We start from the raw sequence: 11266 nt of genomic DNA, 5'->3' as shown, positions 1-11266 counted from the left end.
TACTTTTTATCTTTTTGTTTCTTGATGATCTTTTCTATAATTAATTTAGCAAACGATCAAGAGGTAGGCAGGTTAAAAGTGTATTAATTATATCTAGCAGAAAATTTTCATTAAAACTCCAAATAATAGCTTTTAAATTTTGGTCAAATAAAATATGTTAATACGGCTTGGACAAACCTACATTAATACGGCTTGTCTGGTAAATGTAGTACACTAAGTTTATTATAGGGTTAATTTCAGAAACCTCCCCTGAGGTTTCCCCTAATCACACCTAGCACTCCTTAACTTTGAGAAATCACACTTACCACCCTTGGCAGAATTACGTGACATGCTGTACCAATCAGTATAGGAGAAATTACGATGCTACCCCCTATTATTAAGTAATTCTTGTGCAGGAAAATGCTGCAAAAATTTAAAAAATTGAGGCTATGCCTCTACCAAAAATAAAAATCCCGTGTTAGCTATGCCTCTATCAGGCTTTCCTCTCCTTAGAGCACCCTGCAATGTAACAACTTTAAAATTGAGCATGTAATTATCTAGCTTCCACAAGTTAGCTAATATTTCGTGATTATCAGGACAAATTTGGTCCCTTTTATATGTATACATAGTTAAGTAACTAACATCTAACATGATGTATATTTTTATAAACTGATTGTACCTTATAGATCACCCCGTGTAAAGTATTCACAAACAAGCAAGGACTACTCATACAAGTAAAATTACACTTCTACTATAGGGAGATGCACAAATTGATCAAAGAATTAAATAACCATTCCAAATTTATGCGTACCATTACACTACTTTTTATAGATATACACAGTCAAGTAACTAACATCTAACATAATGTATATTTTTGTAAAATAATTGTACCTCATAGATTACCCCGTGTAAACTGATTGTTTCAAGCCAGTGGTTGTTTCACACTGTATCAGGGCATTTCCAAGTGTTTAAAGATGCTAAAGGCTCCGTGCAATCCTTACTCTTGGTTTTTGAAGTGGTACAAGTACTCTTTATTATCAAAATGTATGATAGAAGACTTATTGTATTTTTGGTGTATTTCATCTGGTGGAATATGCATTGCCATATACTAATCTACCTATTATATAAGAAAAAAGCCAAGTTACTATAGCACCCCATCTTTTTGACACATGTATTGCACATATTTTTGACAAGTGGATTCTTGGTCATTTTAGCTAAACTTTTCCTTCCCTTTTTTGATTCAATTGGGCCAAAATAATTAAAATATTTTTTCTCCTTCAGAAAATCAACTGTGTCGCTTCTTCTTCTTCTTGCGGCAAGTGCTGTTATTTTTTATTTTTTAAAACTAATCTAACTAAAATTGTTGCCATGTTCTTTTTTTTTTTCGTCGAGATGATTAGCTACTTAACAAAGAGAAGTTTTTATTATTTTTTTATCCCATTTTACATTTTCTTTTCTTCCTTTTTTTTCTTCATGTCTAATCTCTCATATTTGCTCTATTCTTCGATCATAATGTTATAGTCAACTGGCATTTGTTTGTTAAATTTATAGGATGATGCTATTATTTGGTATTTTTCATGGATAAAAGGTGAAATATTAAAATATGTAAAAAGATCTTAGAATTCATTTTATACCAATGATCATTTTCTATGAAGAATAGAACAATAATTCTTTCTTTTCTTTTCTCCTCCCACGATTTGATTTCTTACTTCACATTTTTTTTCTTTTTCTTTGTTTTTTGGTTACATTTTGTAATTATCTACAATTTTGTGTATTTTTTAAAGAGAAAAGATATATCATGTGATGCTTCCACCAAGATAAATCTAGTTAGGCATTCTTCTACCTCTGTGTTCTATAAGATTTTGTATATATTTAAACTAACGTTAATTTTTGTTTGTTTTTTAATTATTCAGGTTCTGTAGTATCAATTGGGTTGGCATATAAAAATTGTAGTTGGTGGTAGAAGTCACAATTAAAAATTGTTAGAAAATTCAATTTTGATTAGGAAGATGTTTTTGCAATAAAAAAAATGGTTCAATTCTAATTTGTATATGTAGATCTGGAAACGTAGCAATTCATATTTTTTATCTAACCTTGCTATTTATATTCTGGAGCTGCAGTATAATGTTGTCACCTTTAAACGGGATTTAAATAAATAAAGAAAGAAAAATGTGAAACTTTAGAGTAAGTTATATTGATGTTGAAGATTGTGACATGTCTTAGTGGCTTTCTAAACTTTTTCTCATTATTAAAATACTGGAAGCATTATGATTGCTTTTGATTTAGTTACAACTAAGACTATGCTGCTAATTAATACAGCAATGCACTTATAGTGTATTGATTTTCTCTCTTTTTTGGGTATTATCATAATAATAGTTCAAAAATCTTTATTCAAATCACAATAAATAGGGGTATTAACTTCATAGATGGAATTTCTCTTCACAACAAATTTTGAGGGAAATTTTATTTATACTCCATATTTTATTAATTGTATTCCTACAATAAATAAAAACTATATGATAAAAATAATAGTGAAAATGTAATTAACAAAAATGAGAGTTCAAATAACATTTGTTAATTTTAATTATTTTGAGGCCCAATTTTCTCCTATATTTCTATTGATTTATCATGTGCCAAAATAATTTGATGTTATGTGTTTGACTAAATTTCTAGGGGGCCCAAGCTGTGCTTTGCACAGCTCAAGTACCTCTAGTCTTATAATATATAGCAAAGCATTGATGCAGTAGTTGCTTGGAAAGACACGTTGATGCATTAGTTGTACGAATAGAAATGAATAGTAGCACATTTTTTGGAATCTTAGTTTGGCTTAGACTTAGCTAAACATGTGACTGTGTCAAGTACACATCTGATTGGATTGTCACAAGTACCATACAAAACAGGCTCAACTTCCTCAGCTTTCTACTTTGAATTGCCTATGACTATGAAGGCTAAAACAGTTGGTAATCAATTACAGCATTGCATGTTGTATTGGACTTCATCAAATTGATTTTGTAATCTGAATAAAAATGTAAATAGCAATCAGTGTTAGATTGATGCACCAGTTGCTGCAATTTGCCCAAAGAAAATCAATGGTGAATGATATTGTTATCTTGTTTCCAATCTGTTTAATACAGCTTAAGCATAATACAGCTTAAGCATCAGACAGGTTGGAACTGTTTTGCCCAACGGTCCTCTATAGTATCAATGTTAAGAAGCTTCTTTTGCTTATTAAACTTACACCCCTTTAGCTTCTAAAATAATATCACAACATAGTTTTGTTTTTATTTTTATCTTGTAAATTCAAAACTCATCTTCCAATAGGGCAAAAGTGGAATAGAGAAATAGTCTCTCTCTTATAAACAATTTTTAAATACAATTCTTACACGAAAGGGCTGACAATGTGATGAAAGTTATCATTCTAAGGGTGGTAAGTGTGATTTTTGAAAGTTGGGGGTGCTAGGTGTTATTACAAAAAACCTCAGGGGAGGTTTCTAAAATTAACCCTTTATTATATGACCCCTTCTACGTGATAGATATCCTTCAATCAGCTCTTTCCTTCACCAATTTGCCAATGTTTCAATTCACATTGCATATGATATGACATCATTCATCATTGACTAGTAATAATTACTTTGTGCTAATAAACCAACAATGTGTATCATTGTTTCTTAAAATAATTTTACACTAAAAATTTGCATTTCATTCTCTGATAGGAATTATCACAAAACACAAAATTTGAATTCGATTCAATTCACTATAAAGATTTTCTTTTTTAAACTTGACAAAATGTAGGTGAACAATCAATCATTTTCTAGTAGTATAGAAGGACTCATTACTTTTTTTTTACAGCATTTATTGGAAAATCAAAAGATGTGGTTTATGCTGGCAATTAGGAACAAAAATGCAGATGACCTATGTATATGTACGTTGGCAATCGAGAACAATCTCTGACCCATTTGCTTGAGCAATGTAAGGGCTAGCTAATATTAAGTTGGGCAATTTACCTTTTACCCCCCTGTGATTTGGTATTTTACCACATAATTCTTTATGATTTAAAAACTTATATATAATAACTTTGGATTGAAGGGTCACCTTTAATTTTTCTGTTATAACTAACGTCAATAATAAAAGGTCAAAATCAAGGGATAATTTCAGAAACCTCGCTTGAAATTTTTTATAGTTTCATTAGACTCCCCTAAGGTTTACAAAATTACCCAAACCTCCTCTGAGGTTAAGGTTTTGTTAACAAAATTAATCCAATTAGAAAAAGTAACATTAAAAAAGTATTTTAAGGAGAGAGATGAAACATACATATATTCCATAAATACCCTTATGCATGTATATAAATTGTATTAGTAAAAGAATAAACATAATTAAAAGTTAAAAACAATTAATACACATATTTCACCACTCAAAAAATTCACAATCAATAAATTAGATAACACATATAAGCAACAAAACTACACTAATGATGACAAGATTCAATAAAATAGAATAGTCGTCTCTTTTAACATGATGTTTGTTACGATTCTTGTGATTTTGAACAGACTAATTTTCGAATTTTGTCTTTCTTTTCCCTCCTTTCTCCTTTACTAGTATCTAACGGTTAAATAGTTAGAGCACTAATTAACTATTAGTAACTAATTAACAAAAATAACTGTTAAAAATTTCTTTAATGATGAACGATTACTTGTAATTACAAAATAACATCAATTGATATATCTAATGGTGCAATTTTGTGATTGATAGAATTTGATAATGACTAGAAATCAATTGCACATAATGTGAGAAGAAGGGTTTTAGTAGAAGAAAAAAATACAGGGCAATTTTACAGAGGTTATTTTTCGTAAAGTTTACATTGAACCTAAGAGAGTGAAATAGATACTTGTAATGTTATTAGGGTTATTTGACAATGAGTGAAACCATAAAAGGTTATGTTTAATTTACCCTAAAATAAGAGTAGGGGGTACTTAAAGCTTAGGCTAAAGTAACTGCATTATTATGGAATTCAAGGTTTACAAATAGTGGTAAAAAGCTTAGGTGGGAAAAAAAAAAAACACTGTGCCAACATATTTCTAGGTAGATTTCTAAAAAGGGAAAATGGCCAATTTAGTCTCTATACTTTTTTTTACTGTCAATTTAGTCCTTATATAATTTTTTTGGCCAATTTAAACCCTATACTTATTGATCGGTTCCAATTGAGGAGTTCCGCGGCGGCGCTACCTTGTAATTGCGATTCAACGTCTAATTGAGCACTTATGCGGGGGCATTTCTGGTACTTCACTGTTGGGGCTCCTTTTCAGAAGTAAAAATCAAAACCAAAAAGTTACCGGCGCATTTCCCCTCCTCCACTCCCTACCTCCACCCATTGGACTCCGAAGACGGGAAGATGTCCGGCATATTCCGGTACAAAACTTGTGGCCAGGAGGGTGTGAAATCGTAACTGCAACAAGATCATTCGCTCTTGCCATTTCCAGGGGCCATTGGACATCAACTGTTTCAATAAATGATTCAAAGTACATCATTCGAAACCACTTTGGTCCTGCATCATAATCTTGCCTAAGGAGAGGATGCACTAAAGGAATGGCTCTTAAAACAGCATACACAAACTTAAGCTCTTCAAGAGTAGGATTTCTGAACTGAAGTTCAACAGATGACGTGCAGCGAACAACGTCAATAACTGGAAATTGATCAGTACCCGAGACCTCCAAAGCTAATGACTTTATCATTCTCTTATTTGAAGGGAACATGATTGACTCTAGCTCATAAGTCACCCTCAAAAGCTCAGTGTTTGGAACTCGAATAGTCTCCCTAGAAGCAGTCATTTTTTTTTGCATCATCATGAGCCCTGAACATGTAAATCCCTATATCCCCACCATTCCCACCAATAAATTGAACACAAGGAAATGGCTGTTTTCTGCTAGACCAGTCTGAATCCTTCCCCACCTTTATACCAAACAAATGCTCTAGGCGCAACCACTTCCATGGATCAGTCATGTACAAAGCAGCGGCGGTTCTGTACAGAGACTTAATAAAAGGTGGAGTAATGCCATCCACCTTCAACAAACATGCTCCTGATCCAGGACCAAGTCCTGGGCCACACCCAAATTGTTGTTGATATCTAGTAAACAAATTCTTCAAATGCACATCCATAGTAACTTCCCCACACCCGCAGAACAGATCTACCAAACTTCTTGAAAACCCACAAACAATTTAGACCTCCAAGTCTAGCAATTTAACTCGGGCATATCAGTTCCATCAGAATTTCCAACTGAAAGGGATTTGGAGGATGAAAGGGAGAGTGTGGTAATCTTTGGGGCGAGGGAACGGAGCTTGGTTTTGTACCGGAATATGCCGGACATCTTCCCGTCTTCGGAGTCCAATGGGTGGAGGTTGGGAGTGGAGGAGGGGAAATTGCACCGGTAACTTTTTGGTTTTGATTTTTACTTCTGAAAAGGAGCCCCAACAGTGAAGTACCAGAAATGCCCCCGCATAAGTGCTCAATTAGACGTTGAATCGTAATTACAAGGTGGCGCCGCCCCGGAGCTCCTCAATTGGAACCGATAAATAAGTATAGGGTTTAAATTGATCAAAAAAATTATATAAGGACTGAATTGACAGTAAAAAAAAGTATAGGGACTAAATTGACCATTTTTCCTTTCTAAAAATTTCACGTATAATTTTCTGTTCTTAACTCGCCCATGGCTTAGTCCATCAATAGTAGCACTACCAACACTCTCTTGTGATCACTACCAACATTAATGTCTAAATGCTATTGTCTTCTTTGATCAATCCCCGACTGCCCGAGTTTAACAGAAATTGAAATCTCACTTTTCTCAGTCGTCCATTCTTCAACTGACGCGAAAGGAGAAAAATTTAAAACCAACTTTAACCCACAAAATGCTCAAAACTCAGCTGCACCCCTACTCTCCTGTAACTTTGATAGAATAATTCATTTTGAGTTGGGTTTTTCTTTATTGACAGTAGTCGATTCTTGTACTCTCGTGATCTTTCCTCATTTCTACTTAAACACACATTATGTTCATGCCGAAAATTTGGTCAGATATTGTACTGGAATTTGTTTCTTCCTAAGGTTGCTTAACATTCCATCCGTTTCCAGTACAAATACTAATCGGTGCAAGGGGCAAAAACAATACGAATAAAGCTAAAAACTGAAAACAGTTCGTGTCGGCAAGAGGAGTATAGTAGTTTTATTTCTGGCAAAAATGCAATTTTGGTGCCTAATTTTTATCTCATGTGAAGGTTTAGTCCTTAAAGTTTTGGTAAAAGCAAATTTGGTCGTCAATCTTTATCCCATGTTTAGTTTTTGTTCCTAAAGTTTTTGCAAGAGCAAATCTGATCCTCAATGTATTCATTTTAAAGTAGATTTAGGACATTTGAAAAATTTTCCTGGCCTAATTATTGACATAATTTTGTCACATCTAGTTATGTGTCAATTAAATTACATTTCAAAATAGTGGTTAACTTGAAACAACAAAATTAAGAACTAATAATTCATATGCTAACTAATTAACTAGTAAAAATTGAAAAATTTTAAATTAAAACTAGTTGAAGTACCCAGTTCATCAATATAGAACTCATTTTCCTTTTATTTATTCATCAATGAAGTCATTGTCCAGGCCACCAGGTTTTAGGTTTAGACATCGTTGCTTTTGAAAGATGGTGTTGTACCCTCCTGAAGACTGAAGAGTGAACGCATAGGCCCCACCAACTACGCATAGTCTCCTTAATAATTTCCATGATTTTGTAGTGCCGCGGGTAAGGTAGCTTCGCCTTTCAAAATCCCGTTGCTGTCTATCGTCTTTCTATTCAATTTCCATCATCTCTCATGCTTTAGTTTCTTGTAATTAGTTACTTCTTTCTTTTTCTCTTTGACTGACTTTAATGGCTCCACTCCATTTTATTTTATTTTTTTTGGCTGCAGTTTCGTTGTGACGAGTAAGAATTTTCCTCATATTTCGTTCTTAATTTTCTCACGCGACTTTGACAATTCTTCTATAGCAAGTTACTATATAAAAATGATAAATAATGACAGACTTTTATAATGTCGATAATGTGTTTCTGTCACCTTTCTTATGCTGTTTCTAGGAACTAGTGTTATGATCACTATGAAAAATTTGTGCCTTTGCTTCTTCTTTTGCTTTCGAAATTGCTTTTCCAAAATACAGCATTCAAGTTGCTCGAGTAATGCACCTTGTCACACTTGAGTCCAAATTATGACTCTACAATAGTCAATTTTAATAGTGAATTTCAATTCATTAGCTCAAGTAGGGGCTTCGTATTAGGATTTGGGGAAAAAAAATCGAACTCTAATACTTTTATAGCCTATGACCCGTTAAATTCAGGAACAACAAATCTAACTACATATATGTCTCAAATTTCTCTTCTTCATAACAATATCCCTATATAAAAAATCTGCTTTACAAGGATACATTCTCACTAACTATGGCCAATATTTGTTTAGTCCTTGCAGATATGTAGCAAAATTTTCCAATAAATTAATTATTCTTGCACAAGTAAAACTGCAAAAGGACAGATTCCAAGCTCGGGCTTCCGCTAACTATGCTCCCATCTGGTTCCATTTTAACCATTTATCATTACAATAAGGTAAACAGTAAGATCCCATGCCAAATGCTAAGACGATTTGGTAAATCAGAACAAATATCATGCATCTTGTACGAAGCGATTTGAGAAAACCTCGGAACGTTGAAAATTCAATTCGATGATGAAACGTGAATATAATCAAAGAGAAAAAAAAAGAGGCAAACTTCAAAAGAAAAAATTGAACAGACAATTATAGAATGAAACATATGCCAACTTCAATATTATTGGCAATTAAAGGTCGAGTATAATATATACTATATAGCATGCATAGTTTTCTTCATGTTGTTTGGCTATGTATAATGCATAACTTAATTCTAACCGGTAAAAAGAGCCACTTCTTGTCCCTTTTTCCTAACCTAGTCTTAGTTGTAATAATTTCACAACTGGAGAAAAAGAACTGAGATGAAAGATTACATTGGTGATCCAAAGTCATTCATTTTAGAAAGAAGAAAGAAGAAACATAAGAAACGCAAAATTATGATTTGACTTTGTCGAGTATATCTAACTTTTTTTCTTTACACATTACAATAATAAACTAAAAGAAAAATTAGACATCATAAGATGGTGGTGATCGGATTTGGCTGCGTGGTTAAGGGTTTACCTTAATTGCCTTATGCTGAGCATTAAAAAATAATTTAGCCATCTCCAATATTTTCATTCCCACTTCTTTCTTCACATCCAACCTTGTCTACAAAACCAGGGGAAAAAACAAAAAGAAAAAAGAAAAGCTTTCCAGTTTCCTAAAAGTAAAACTGTACACTTCAAAGCTAGGAACAGCAAACGAAGAGAACAACTGGAGATCATTCCAGTTTCCTCCGAGTTCAAACATTATTGTTTACCTCTTTTCTCCTTTTTGAATAACTAACAGAACCAAAAGTAATAATTATCCATCCATCAAATTATCTTTAAAAAAATAAAATTGCATTATTTCACAAGGTAATAATTTTGAAAGGATTGAAGAATAGAATAGCATAAGTAAATTTTTTACTTGAGTTGCTTATTATTTGATCTGGTCCTTTTTAATCAAAAAAGGCAATATAGAATTAAATTTGTCCTATCTTTACTCCTTTAGTAAAGTTGAAAATATAAGGTCAAGAGTAATAAAAAGAGGTAAATATAGAATGAATTTTATCTCATCTTCAACAAAACTGAAAATATAAGGTCGAGAGTAATAGTAAGGGCAGTGGTGGTTGGCTACATTTTTATGAATTAAAATACACAATTTCTTTATGTTGTTTGATGATGTATGTTGCATAGGACGATTCTAATTGGTAAAAAGAGCCGCCTTTCGTCCTATCCAGCTCAATAAAACTTTCGAAGTCTGTTAAATTACCTGGGCCAAGTTATTAGTAGCTCATGGATCCTAAGTTTTTCTTCTCGATATGCTGATTTATGCTTCTATCTTCCACAGGTTTCACACTTATATGAGCTGTTATTAACAAAAAATAACATTGAACTCATGTTTTGGAGTTGTGATGCCTTTCACTTGATCATTATTTCAACATAAGAAAGTTAATTTATTGGGTTTTAATTTTCAATGTCCTCTTTAATTTGTTGTTTTCCTTTTCTTTTGGAATGCCATGGTTAACGATCACTTGGCGTTTTATTTTTATTTTTTTTTAATTTTGCGGTTGCCTCGTTGGCTTTGCGGATATCGCTCTAGATTAGGTACCAAATAAGCCTATGCAAATGTCTATCATCTATATACATATATACATACATACATATACAGATACATATATATATATATATATATATATATATATATTAAGTGATACTGAATTTTTAAATAAAATTTACTCCCAAAATTAAGTGATATGCTATTCACTTATCACTGAACGTGATATGCATTCAAATATATTAGATTAACAATTCAATAAATTAATGAATTCAGATTTTAAACTTCAATTTTATCAAGCACACCGTTAAATAGATTCTCATTCTCATTCTCGTGCTCTTTCCTCTTTAACTACTTAAACGCACATGCATGTCTATACCGAAAATTTGGTCAGAGATTTGTTCCCAAGGTTTCTTTGATATTCCATCCGTTTTTATTACAAAAATACTAGTTGGTCCAAGGGGCTAAAAAAAATGCAGAAATTAGTTCCATAGGAGGAGGAGGTGCAAAGACTTTGCAGTGGTAGTTTTATTTCTTCGTCAATGAAATAAATAATGTCCAGTCCAGCCGCGTTTTAACTTTATTCCTTCCCTTGTTAAATAATTCGACATCATTGCTTTTGCACGATGCTGCGGTAGTCACTCCTTTTATCTTTATCCGACCAAAGGACCCACAGTTGAAAGAAGGTCCTGAAGGCTGATCACCCCACCATTTGCACAGTCTTCTTAATAGCTTCCATGATTTTGTATAGTAAGCAGGTAAGAGGCAGCTTCGTCTTTCAAACTAACGTTGCTGCCTATCTTCTTGTCTTCAATTTCCATCATGTTTCTTGCTTTAGTTTCTTCTAATTTGTTAATTCTTTCTTTTTCTTTTTGACGCGGTTTTTCTTTTTGATATATACTGCATCATATAGTTTCAAAGTTCATCAGCTTATGAATCTATAGCCTACCCTTCTTTCTTCCTTTCAAGACACTGCAAGTGGACTGTCCTATAAACCAGAAGCCGCCTTCCCCAACATTCTTAAGTTAGAAAGAAACACTGAAA

General features: G+C 32.8%; 1 pseudogene; it reads right to left on the bottom strand.

The window, feature by feature from the left end:
- Positions 1–5291: 5291 nt before the first annotated feature.
- Positions 5292–6226, bottom strand: LOC113779427 (annotated as a pseudogene).
- Between the last annotated feature and the right edge of the window lie 5040 nt (positions 6227–11266).

The sequence above is a fragment of the Coffea eugenioides genome, chromosome 8 (genome assembly GCF_003713205.1).
Source record: "Coffea eugenioides isolate CCC68of chromosome 8, Ceug_1.0, whole genome shotgun sequence".
In the NCBI taxonomy this organism is placed as follows: Eukaryota; Viridiplantae; Streptophyta; class Magnoliopsida; order Gentianales; family Rubiaceae; genus Coffea; species Coffea eugenioides.
Note: the sequence above shows the minus strand (reverse complement) of the source record. Positions and strands in the feature narration are given on the sequence as shown.